We start from the raw sequence: 13614 nt of genomic DNA, 5'->3' as shown, positions 1-13614 counted from the left end.
TGCAGGGTTGAGTAACCGGTTGGTAGCCAGCTAGTGATGGCTATTTAAGAGTCTGATGGCCTTGAGAAAGCTGTTTTTTCAGTCTCTTGGTCCCAGCTCTGAGGCACCTTCTGGATGGTAGCGGGGTGAACAGGCCGTGGCTCGGGTGGTTGCTGTCCTTGACAATATTGTTGGCTTCCTGTGGCATCGGGTGCTGTAAGTGTCCTGGAGGGAGGGCATGCAGTGTGCCCTCTGGAGAGCCCTGCAATTGCGGGTGGTGGAGATGCCGTACCAGGCAGTGATACACAATTGAGAGCATCCTGTCAGGCTGTATCTGTAAAAGTTGGTGAAGGTCTTAGTGGCCAAGCCAAATTTCTTCAGCCTCCTGAGGTTGAAGAGGCGCGGTTGTGCCTTCTTCACCACACTGTCTGTGTGGGTGGACCATTTCAGATCGTCAGTGATGTGTACGCCGAGGAACTTGAAGCTTTTCGTCTTCTCCACTGTGGTCCCAAGGATGTGGATAGGGGCATGCTCCCTCTGCTGTTTCTTGAAGTCCACGATCAGCTCCATCGTTTTGTTGATGTTGAGGGAGAGGTGATTTTCCTGGCACCACTCCGCCAGGGCTTTCACCTCCTCCCTGTAGGTGCTCATCATTGTTGGTAATCAGGAATACTACTGTTGTGTAGTCTGCAAACTTGATTGAGTTGGAGCTGTGGGTGGCCCCGCAGTCATGGGTGAACAGGGAGTACAAGAGAGGGCTGAGAACGCACACTTGTGGGGCCCATGTGTTGAGGATCAGTAAAGAGGAGGTGTTGTTTCTTACCTTCACCACCTGGGAACAGCACATCAGGAAGTCCAGGCTTGGAGGGTACTATGGTGTTGAAGGCTGAGCTATAGTCAATGAACAGCATTCTTACATAGGTACAGTTGAAGTCGGAAGTTTACATACACTTAGGTTGGAGTCATTAAAACTCGTTTTTCAACCACTCCACAAATTTCTTGTTAACAAACTATAGTTTTGGCAAGTCGGTTAGGACATATACTTTGTGCGTGACACAAGTAATTTTTCCAACAATTGTTTACAGAGATTATTTCACTGTATCACAATTGCAGTGGGTCAGAAGTTTGCATACACTTAGTTGAGAGCGCTTTTAAACAGCTTGGAAAATTCCAAAAAATTATGTCATGGCTTTAGAAGCTTCTGATAGGCTAATTGACATAATTTGAGTGAATTGGAGGTGTACCTGTGGATGTACACTGCTCAAAAAAATAAAGGGAACACTAAAATAACACATCCTAGATCTGAATGAATGAAATAATCATATTAAATACTTTTTTCTTTACATAGTTGAATGTGCTGACAACAAAATCACACAAAAATAATCAATGGAAATCCAATTTATCAACCCATGGAGGTCTGGATTTGGAGTCACACTCAAAATTAAAGTGGAAAACCACAATACAGGCTGATCCAACTTTGATGTAATGTCCTTAAAACAAGTCAAAATGAGGCTCAGTAGTGTGTGTGGCATCCACGTGCCTGTATGACCTCCCTACAACGCCTGGGCATGCTCCTGATGAGGTGGCGGATGGTCTCCTGAGTGATCTCCTCCCAGACCTGGACTAAAGCATCCGCCAACTCCTGGACAGTCTGTGGTGCAACGTGGCGTTGGTGGATGGAGCGAGACATAATGTCCCAGATGTGCTCAATTGGATTCAGGTCTGGGGAACGGGCGGGCCAGTCCATAGCATCAATGCCTTCCTCTTGCAGGAACTGCTGACACACTCCAGCCACATGAGGTCTAGCATTGTCTTGCATTAGGAGGAACCCAGGGCCAACCGCACCAGCATATGGTCTCACAAGGGGCTTGAGGATCTCATCTCGGCACCTAATGGCAGTCAGGCTACCTCTGGCGAGCACATGGAGGGCTGTGCGGCCCCCCAAAGAAATGCCACCCAACACCATGACTGACCCACCGCCAAACCGGTCATGCTGGAGGATGTTGCAGGCAGCAGAACGTTCTCCACGGCGTCTCCAGACTCTGTCACGTCTGTCACATGTGCTCAGTGTGAACCTGCTTTCATCTGTGAAGAGCACAGGGCGCCAGTGGCGAATTTGCCAATCTTGGTGTTCTCTGGCAAATGCCAAACGTCCTGCACGGTGTTGGGCTTTAAGCACAACCCCCACCTGTGGACGTCGGGCCCTCATACCACCCTCATGGAGTCTGTTTCTGACCGTTTGAGCAGACACATGCACATTTGTGGCCTGCTGGAGGTCATTTTGCAGGGCTCTGGCAGTGCTCCTCCTGCTCCTCCTTGCACAAAGGCGGAGGTAGCGGTCCTGCTGCTGGGTTGTTGCCCTGCTACGGCCTCCTCCACGTCTCCTGATGTACTGGCCTGTCTCCTGGTAGCGCTTCCATGCTCTGGACACTACGCTGACAGACACAGCAAACCTTCTTGCCACAGCTCGCATTGATGTGCCATCCTGGATGAGCTGCACTACCTGAGCCACTTGTGTGGGTTGTAGACTCCGTCTCATGCTACCACTAGAGTGAAAGCACCGCCAGCATTCAAAAGTGACCAAAACATCAGCCAGGAAGCATAGGAACTGAGAAGTGGTCTGTGGTCCCCACCTGCAGAACCACTCCTTTATTGGGGGTGTCTTGCTAATTGCCTATAATTTCCACCTGTTGTCTATTCCATTTGCACAACAGCATGTGAAATGTATTGTCAATCAGTGTTGCTTCCTAAGTGGACAGTTTGATTTCACAGAAGTGTGATTGACTTGGAGTTACATTGTGTTGTTTAAGTGTTCCCTTTATTTTTTTGAGCAGTGTATTTCAAGGCCTACCTTCAAACTCAGTGCCTCTTTGCTTGACATCATGGGAAAATCAAAAGAAATCAGCCAAGACCTCAGAAGAAAAATTATAGACCTCCACAAGTCTGGTTCATCAATGGGAGCAATTTCCAAATGCCTGAAGGTACCACGTTCATCTGTACAAACAATAGTACGCAAGTATAAACTCCATGGGACCACGCAGCTGTCATACCGCTCAGGAAGGAGACACGCTCTGTCTCCTAGAGATGAACGTACTTTGGAAAAGTGCAAAATCAATCCCGGAAAAACAGTAAAAGGACCCTGTGAAGATGCTGGAGGAAACCGGTACAAAATGCTCTCTATCCACAGTAAAACAAGTCCTATATTGACATAACCTGAAAGGCTGCTCAGAAACAAAGTAGTCACTGCTCAAAAACGCCAGACCCGTGAAGCACGGGGGTGGCAGCATCATGTTGTGGGGGTGCTTTGCTGCAGGATGTACTGGTGCACTTCACAAAATAGATGGCATCATGAGGGAGGAAAATGATGTGCATATATTGAAGCAACATCAAGACATCAGTCAGGAAGTTAAAGCTTGGTCGCAAATAGGTCTTCCAAATGGACAATGACCAATTTTTCCAAATGGACAATGATAGTGGCAAAATGGCTTAAGGACAATAAAGTCAAGGTATTGGAGTGGCCATCAAAAAGCCCTGACCTCAAACCTATAGAAAATGTAAGTTTTCCGTTTGCAAGGAGGCCTACAAACCTGACTCAGTTACACCAGCTCTGTCAGGAGGAATGTGCCAAAATTCACGCAACTTATTGTGGGAAGCTTGTGGAAGGCTACCCAAAACATTTGACCCAAGTTATACAATTTAAAGGCAATGCTACCAAATACTAATTGAGTGTATGTAAACGTCTGACCAACTGGGAATGTGATGAAAGAAATAAAAGCTGAAATAAATTACTATTATTATTCAGCCATTTCACATTCTTAAAGTAAAGTGGTGATCTTAACTGACCTAAGACAGGGAATTATTACTAGGATTAAATGTCAGGAATTGTGAAAAACTGGGTTTAAATGTATTTGGCTAAGGTGTATGTAAACTTCTGTCTTCAACTGTATTACTGTTGTCCAGATGGGATATGGCAGTGTGTACAGGTGCATCCTCAATCTACACACAATACCCCATAATAACAAAGTGAAAACAGGTTATACATTTTTGCAAATGTATTCAAAATACCTTATTTATTTACATAAGTATTCAGACCCTTTGCTATGAGACTCGAAATTGAGCTCAGGTGCATCCTGTTTCTATTGATCATCCCTGAGATGCATCTACAACTTGGGAGTCCAGCTGTGGTAAATTTAATTGATTGGACATGATTTGGAAAGGCACACACCTGTCTATATAGTTTGAGGAGTCGAATCTCTCCTGCACAAGTACAATTTCAAATGACACCACCCCTATATTTTCTCTGAATTGGGCCAATCGTCTTGGAAAACCAACAAAAGACTGAGTGTAGTTATATTTTGGAAGTCTGCAGATGACACCCACAGAGGAAAAAAAACAGTTATTGCAGGGCCAAAGTGGTCCCCCTGCCATCTAAATTGGCCAGTTAGCCATGTCTCTGCTGTCACTTTCTGAAGGGCCCTTCCTCATCAGTCAAGGATAAGCTACCCCCACCTCTCTCTCTCTCTCTCTCTCTCTCCCTCTTTCAAGCCATCATAATGACACTGTATACCCGGTGCCAAACTATCATGGATCCCCAAAATGTAGGCCCTACTACAATTCAAAATTACCTATTATCCGTACTGGCAGAAATCCCTCTCCACCTGCAGCCCCAGTCCTCCAGTGAGGTTATGTAAGGCAATTTTCCCCCTTGTCTATTTCCCCAGCACTTTGATCCTAATGATGCACAAACGGCCATTGTTTCGGCTAAGGCCTGAGCGACAGCAGCTCCCCCCCCCCCGGTGACCCTCAGATCAGACCAAGCAGCTTTGCACATCAATAGTGAGCAACAGAGTCTACTGGCAGACAAGGCAGAGCTGCTATTAACAGCTGCTATTCTGTGTGAAATACAGGTGCTCTTCTTACCCAGCCACAGCCAGGCGTTGGTCTTAAGCATAGATTGCAATGTTGCGCAAGCCATAAGCTTGGGCCGGCCCAATGCAAATATCGACTCTTGGTACATTTCATGCGTATTCTAATGCAAATCCATATGTTAAATGTGGATACATTTATGCTACCTACCCTTTAAACTACATCAGGAGACCACTTTTGAGGTCTGTGAAAAGTCCTTTTTTTGTGTAGATATCCTTTAATTCAAGTGTGCACCAGCAAGAGACTTGGTTAGCAGTGTTTTTGTAGCGCAAGTTATTGCAGAGATTTACTAAACAAATCGCCACTGGATTGATATCATTCAGCCAGGTAGGCAGACTACTTTGTACTGTAGTTCACACATTATTAAGAAGGTTTTTGGGAAAGCTTTTCCATCGACCAGAAGACATTTGTCATTGGCATCATCGATGACTGCTACACAGCGGAAGACAAAAGCGAACGCACAGACAGGGGCATTTCCTGTGCCTTTGCCTCTTCAGAAGGTTTACAGAAAATACCTAAATCACTGATGTATTTTATTAATGTCTAATGATAATCTTGGGCAAATTACAAGATTATAAATTCAATACATTTGAATATTGTTGAATTACATTTTAATGTCTGGATTCCTTCTGCCGCGCAAATTTTATAGGGCCCTACTAATACCTCCAGTGGTGGACGAGTGTAGGCCTTTACTCCTGTTTAACACCACTGAGAAAGGTTCTGAAACATGACGATAACTAGCTTAGATGTATAGGATCAAGCACTCTGACAGAGCTCCAGAGCTCCTCTGTGGAGATGGTTGTCCTTCTGGAAGGTTCTCCCATCTCTGCAGCACTACACCAATCAGGCCTTTAGTGGCCACTCCTCATCAAAAAGGCACATGACAGCTCGCTTGGAGTTTGCCAAAAAGGCACCTAAAGGACCCTTAGACCATAAGAAACAAGATTCTCTGGTCTGATGAAACCAAGATTGAATTATCTGGCCTGAATGTTAAGGTCACGTCTGGAGGAAACCTGGTACCATCCCTACGGTGAAGCATGGTGGTGGCAGCATCATGCTATGGGGATGTTTTTCAACGGCCGGGACTGGAGCGAAGGTTCACCTTCCAACAGGACAACAACCCAAAGCCCACAGCCAAGACAACACAGGAGTGGCTTCGGGACAAGTCTCTCAATGTCCTTGAGTGGCCCAGCCAGGGCCCGGACTTGAACCCGATCAAACATCTCTGGAGAGACCTGAAAATACCTGTGCAGCGATGCTCCCCATCCAACCCGACATGGCTTGAGAGGATCTGCACAGAAGAATGGGAGAAACTCCCCAAATACAGCTGTGCCAAGCTTGTAGCGTCATACCCAAGAAGACTCGAGGCTGTATTCGCTGCCAAAGGTGCTTCGCCAAAGTACTAAGTGAAGGGTCTGAATACTTATGTAAATGTAAAAGTTTTTCATTTTTAATAGATTTGCAAAAAATTCTAAATGACCTGTTTTTGCTTTGTCATTATGGGGTATTGTGTGTAGATTGATGATGGGGGGGGGGACTTACATTTTAGAATAAGGATGTAAATGCGGAAAAAGTCAAGGGGTCTGAATACTTTCCGAATGTACTGTACAGTATATATATATATATATATATGCTACTGTATCAATCAACAATTGATTTGTTCGTCATCAGCATAGGAGTCATTCATGATTTGAAATGCAAATCAAGCATTTTAGTTTTAAAAATAAAATGTAAAAGTAAAAAAAAAATGTAACAAAATTTTAAAAAATATATTTTTAAATTGCATAAACAATAGGCCTAAAACGTCCCATTTCAGAAATTGCATTCACGACTGAATGCGACCGTTTTTGGTCTTTGCTGTAATAAAGGTTTTACAACACTCTCTGGTACTTGATTTATTTAGTGTTGTTCACATTGTTCCAAATGGTCAGAAAAAGGATATTGTAATCTAACAGCACCTGTTTGGCACACACAATATGCTCGCAGCGCTTGCTCCTTACCTTTTTTTCTTGAGCTCCGGTATTTCCCACAACTAGTCAAATTTATTCCACACATCTAACTTCCCCTTTACTTCCTGTGCAACCAAGTTCATTTGTCACGTCCTCTGCATCCATTTTGCTGTCACAAGTGTTACGGTGTTCAGAGTTTGTTATTACCAATTTATTGATGTGATTATGTGCCATAGGTCAGGCTATTGGTCACGTGCATGCGATGCATACATGTGTCACGTAAAGAGAGCAAGGGTTGAGGGAATGTTTTTCCTAAACAAATGAGGGATTTCGGTAACAATTTTTTTGTCCGAAATGTCCAAGTATGTTGCAGCTTCAGCAACACGGACAGCGCGATAAACACTGTTGATGTTCTGTGCAGCAGGGAGGAGAGAGTGAACTGGTGCTAGTCACAGTCACTCGCTGTCAATCTTTTTTTTATTTTTATATATTTTTTTTAAACACAGCGCAGCTAATCTGAGCCAGCCCCGGCACAATCAAATCAATTGCGGTCAGACTCTCTCTAGTCGCTTGTGTGTGCGTCTTAATTATTTAAATCAAACAGTTCGCTTAAAAGCATCAGACAAGCTCAGTGAATATAGTTGATTTGATTAAAACACATGGGATGTGTCTATATTTGGAAAAATAGACATTTAAAAGATTACTCTTGGTCAACCAATATTTTTTTGTCGGGGACAGGCTTTTTACCAAAATTGAGGTGGGGTGACCGATTTGTTATTGTTTCTATTAAGGATTCTAGCTTCCCATCTCAAATTAAGATCTGAATATTGAAAATCTGGCAGATCAACACAATACAAATTTAGTGAGAGGCATAGCATAATAACTGCCAACATTAGATAAACAACCAGTGTCTAAGTCTCCTTCAATAGCAACCCTAGAGATACAATCTAATCCAACACCTCTTACACATCAATTCTTTCTTTTTTATTAAACACCATCAGTCCTATTGATTACTCATTTTGAGAAAATGACTGCGGCTAGGGTAGAGAAGGGGGTGAGAGGAAGGAGAAAAGAGGAGTTAAGCTCTTGTCCACTGTTGGTCTGAGATAATGGAGACCCAGGGACCACATTGATTAGTGTCACTCTCCCTCCCCCTCTTCAACCCATGGATCAGGACAAGGATCAAACCGTCGCTGACAGCCAGGAGAGCCCCCCCCACCCAAGACCCCTACGTCCCAAACTACTCAGACCCCCCTCGGCGGTCTGTCACTCCTGCTGACCAATCTCGCAGGACCAGCTTGAGTCCAGAGACACATTTCCAATAGAGCAGTTAAAATGTGCCCTGCCAGGCGGCATTTGTGGGATATGTAACGACTGAGATAAGAGTCAGGAATTCTTTGCATAATCCGTGAGGGGCCTGGGGAAGATAAATTAAGATCAAACTGCACCTTGGCAATCAATCAGTAAATCTCCTTCCTGAAGAAATATGCGTTAGCATCCTTAATTCCAATTAAATCATATCGCCAACATGTGGCAATAATTTCCCAGCTCTAACTGCTTCTGGCGTTGAGGGCTCATATTTCAGTAATGTGAACACTTATTAATTATTACGAAACAGTTCTGGTGATTAATTACGGCCGAAGGTGGTGGAGATTAAAAGCTAATCTCATCATCATAGCAAGGGAGCATACGCAGCTCAGCGAACGCCTCCAACGCCGCCACACAAGCAATTGACCCAGGGTGCGTCCGTCTGTCCCAAATGACACCCTTTTCCCTTTATCGTGCAACATTTTGACCAGGGCCCATAGGGCTCTGGTCAAAAGAAGTGCACTATATCGGGAATAGGACGTCATCTGGGAAGCGTCCTGAGAGAGGAGGCGATCAGAGAGGTGCTGCTTTTCAGGCTTTATGTAGCTAAACATCACCATCATTAATTAGAGAGGACGTTTATCCAGGCCCAGGGAGGAGGGGGGTGTATCAATATCATCAATGCTCTTTATTCAGCACCTGCATGTTTATCGCATCTGACAGACACAATTCACATATTGAACTTTGGTTATTTGCTAAACAGGCAAACACATCAAACAGGTGGTCCTGTGTCCTCCTCAGTTGAAGGTTGGGGCTTCACCAATGTGAAAATGTAAGCATTACCATAGGTCGTTTTGGATAAAAGTGTCTGCTAAATAGCATATATTATTATTAAACTGTGTGAGGTGAAAGAAAAACAGCAAACAAAAACACAGGAAAACCAGCAAAGCATGTCTCTGAAATAAATATTCCCCTTATCTGACAACAACCTCTCACATTTAGAAAAAAAAGACCTAGCTACAAATGAAGGTTTTACAACATCTAGCTATATGAATGGCCCTGAAAATGTTGTGAAATTGCCCATGACCACTTAGTGGGCTTCCAAATGGGCCCCATTTTTCATCTCCACAAACAATAGAAGAAGATATCCGGACACGATCTGTCAGAACAAAAATGTCCCCGATTGACAAAATAGGCGCAATTTAATTTCATCATCGTGAGACCTTAAAATGTCAACCATCCTGCAGTGACAAGAGCAACGGTACTCATTACCTGAGCTCTACCGCCGCCGAAGAAGAGACAGCTAATCATGCAAATATCCACACAAAAAAAAACTCGCTGAATAATCCCATATGCTCTGTACGCATCCCAAACCAATGTCAGACATTCAACTCAGTGTGAACCTTCCACACTACATGAATAGAAATAGAAGAATAAGATGTAGGCCTAAAGAAACAATGACTAAGCACACTGAAAGAAAATATGAAAACAAAAAAGTGAGAAAAACCCACTAAACCATTAAAGCAAATTTGAAACATTTTGTTTGTTTTGTTTCAAAATCAAGTTTGAGATGGGGTTTTACTGAGTGTTTTCTTAAAATGAAATGCTTTTTCCACACCTACAAGTAAAGGAAGGGTCAACAACATAATTTGGGTATGAGCTAATAGAATATGAGGTTTAACAAAATATATATACACACAGTACCAGTCAAAAGTTGACCTACTCATTCAAGGGTTCTTCTTTATTTGTACTATTTTCTACATTGTAGAATAATAAAGACATCAAAACTATGAAATAACACATATGGAATCATGTAGTAACCAAAAAAAAGTATTAAACAAATCAAAATATACTTATATTTGAAACTCTTCAAACAGCCACACTTTGCACACTCTTGGCATTCTCTCAACCAGCTTCACCTGGAATGCTTTTCCAACAGTCTTGAAGGCGTTCCAACATATGCTGAGCACTTGTTGGCTGCTTTTCCTTCACTCTGTGGTCCAACTGATCCCAAGCCATCTCAATTGGTCATCTGATGCAGCACTCCATCACTCTCCTTCTTGGTCAAATAGCCCTTACACAGCCTGAAGGTGTGTTGGGTCATTTTCCTGTTGAAAAACTAAGCGCAAACTAGATGGGATGGCATGTCGCTGCAGAATGCTGTGGAAGCCATGCTGGTTAAGTGTGCCTTGAATTCTAAATAAATCACTGACAGTGTCACCAGCAAAGCACCCCCCACACCACCTCATCCATGCTTCAAGGTGGGAACAACACATGCAAAGTTCATCCGTTCACCTACTCTGCGTCTCACAAAGACACGGCGGTTGGAACCAGAAATCTCAAATTTGGACTCATCAGACCAAAGGACAGATTTCCACCGGTCTACACATTGCTTGTGTTTCTTGGCCCAAGCAAGTCTCTTCTTATTGGTGTCCTTCAGTTGTGGTTTCTTTGCAGCAATTTGACCATGAAGGCCTGAGTCACGCAGTCTCCTCTGAACAATTGATGTTGAGATGTGTCTATTACATGAACTCTGTGAAGAATTTATTTGGGATGCAATTTCTGAGGCTGGTAATTCTAATGAACTTATCCTCCGCAGCAGAGTTAACTCTGGGTCTTTCTTTCCTGTGGCGGTCCTCATGAGAGCCAGTTTCGTCATAGCACTTGATGGTTTTTGCAACTGCACTTGAAGAAATGTTCAAAGTTCTTGACATTTTTCAGATTGACTGACCATGTCTTAAAGTAATGATGAATTGTAATTTCTCTTTGCTTTTTTGAGCAGTTCTTGCCATAAAATGTACTTGGTCTTTTACCAAATAGGGCTATCTTCTGTATACCCCCCCTGCCTTGTCACAACAACTGACTGGCGCAAAAGCATTAAGTAAAGAAAATCCACACATTTTTGATTACTACATGATTCCATGTGTCATTTCATAGTTTAGATGTCTTCACTATTAATCTAAAATATAGAAAAAAGTACAAATAAAAGAAAAACCCTTGAATGAGTAGGTGTCCAAACTTGACTGGTACTGTACCCATATTTTCACTAGACAGTTACTGTAAGACAGGGGTAGGCAAACCTGGTCTTGGAGTCCCACAGGTACTACAGGATTATGTTCCAACATGGGCACCACACCTGGTCAATTGATCAGTTAAGTGATTGCCTAAATTCAACACACCTGGTCTTCCAGGTCGGTTAAATCAAAAATATGAAGTCCCTACGGTACTCCAGGACCAGGGTTGCCTACACCTTCTGTAAGAGCTGTCAAGGGGTGTATTCATTAGTCTGATTTCATCCGTTTACTTCAAACAGATTTTTTTTGCAACAAAAACAAGAGTTTATTGAACAAAATTCAGGTAGGTCCCTCCCAGTTTCATTCCGTTTGCTTCCTACAGCAAACAGTAAACGGTTTTGCAACAGATTTCCGACTAATGAATACACCTAAGGTAGGAGGTCTCTGAGGGATGGGGAAGCTCTGAGGGATGGGGAGAATGGAGTCTCGGACTGCTTGTAGCATTGAGCTGTAACCTGGATAGATACCAGACAGCATGTTAAAAGCTGAAGTAAACTTAAAAAGGTGGACAGCTGCATCAGCCAGAAAGCAATCCCCGAAGGCAAATCTCAGGAAGTATCATTGCTTCGATATCTCTAAGCCCTGTTATTGGTATACTGATGGAGCAGTACTGTGCATTGTGTGACAAGACATCTTTATCTGGTGTGAAGGGCTCAATTTGCTCCAGCAAAGGACAGATCAACGTCAGTTTCTGACAGACCTACATTTATTCAATGACTCCTCTTCCCACTACTTTCACTTCCATTATTTTTGCTTCCCTTCCAACTGGGCATTTAAACAACGACTGGGACCTGTTCATGATGACGCTACTCAGTCATGCATGACTCACTCCCAACTGATATTACAACAACAACAAAAACTACAGAGCAACAATTTGAACATTTACCATGGCTTCCAACCCACAAGGGCTCATACATAATGTACTTTGGAATGCAGGCCAGGGGAAACAAATAAGCAAAAAGCCATAGAGTGAGCTTGTTTCATCTCCTGTACAATAAGCGATTGGAGATGCATTAAAGCGGCAATAAGATGAAGGAACATTGGAAGAAGTGGTTGGAGAAAAGCTGAAAGGCAAGCAGGCAGTGGACAGGGAGGCAGTGGGCGGGGAGGCAGTGGTTCCACAACAGGCGAGCCGTTGCAAAGTGAATAAGAAGGCCTGGCTGGGCTCTCAGGAGAAAACAAGCTACTCTCATTTATCTGAACACCACATGGGTTACGTCCCAAATGGCACCCTATCCCCTATATAATTCACTAGCCCTATGGGCCCTGGTCAAAAGTATCACACTATGTAGGGAATAGTGTGCCATTTGGGACATAACCAAGGAGTTTTAGATGGGAAACCCATCTCGGCTCTGGAAAACATAAATCTGCTCTAAGCACGGCCTGCCATCAGCCTATGGACCGCCTCTGTACCGACTAAGGGAATTGCCCCTAAATGATTGAGGTGGGCCTGATTCTTCTCACTTATATAAAAGTTGGAGCATCTGGGGCATTTCTTCGAAAAGACCCAGAGCGCCAAGGACCCCCATCAGTGACATTGACCAAGGGTTGGTAGCTGAAGAGAGCTGGGTGGACATGTTCCTTCTTGGATGGGTGCCAGGTCTCCACAGACCACTCACCTCACTCCCTCAGGAAATGAAAGCACTAATATGTCAAATTTCTCAAACTGACTGCATTGCTTCATGAAATATTCACCAGCGTATCAAGAGAGAAAGTGTTTCAGTACAGGCCGCCAGAATACTAAAAACAAGTACAGCCCCTGGACAGGATGCTGGCCTCCAGGGTATGGGAAGGCAAAACAATTCACACTGAAAAGTTATTGGAAAGATGATCTGTGTTGGTCTGTCGGAAGTCTTATTCCAGTGAGAAGGAAATTTGTGTGAGACAGCCACAACCCCTGGCTACACCTGTGGCTGCCTCTGTCTAGCCACTCCGCAATTAAAGCCAACCTCCACACAAACCGAGTAGCGCTGCCACTCAAGTGTGCTGGGCTAATCGAAGACGATTAAAATCCATATTTGCAGTGTACGGGAACAAAGTTAGTATTCAGCTCACAGTCCTGACTAAAAGGCCAGGAAAATGAATGATAAATGAAGCCAGGGGATCAGTGCTGAGTGCACAGTCAGATACTGCCATATAAAAAGGCATGTGCTGCTCACCATAATATTCCTGCATATTGTCAGTGAGGACTGGAAGCTAAATACCAGGGAGAGGAGAGAAAACATCTAAATTGCCAAATCCACTGCACAAATTGATTCATATTCAAGTCCTCCAGTGAAGCACAGTTGGATGGGAATTCTATAAGTGTGTTAACCAACCTGTTGTGAGCCCTTTGTGGTCATATAGGAGGAGGGAGGACACCAAAAGACGAGGGACTC

At 43.7% G+C, this 13614-nt stretch overlaps 1 protein-coding gene across 1 annotated transcript in view; it reads right to left on the bottom strand.

Moving 5' to 3' along the window:
* rngtt (RNA guanylyltransferase and 5'-phosphatase) overlaps positions 1 to 13614 on the bottom strand; it is a 149594-nt gene that overhangs the window by 123957 nt on the left and 12023 nt on the right. The window lies entirely within an intron of this gene.

This window comes from Salmo trutta, chromosome 1 (assembly GCF_901001165.1).
Source record: "Salmo trutta chromosome 1, fSalTru1.1, whole genome shotgun sequence".
Lineage (NCBI taxonomy): Eukaryota > Metazoa > Chordata > Actinopteri > Salmoniformes > Salmonidae > Salmo > Salmo trutta.
Note: the sequence above shows the minus strand (reverse complement) of the source record. Positions and strands in the feature narration are given on the sequence as shown.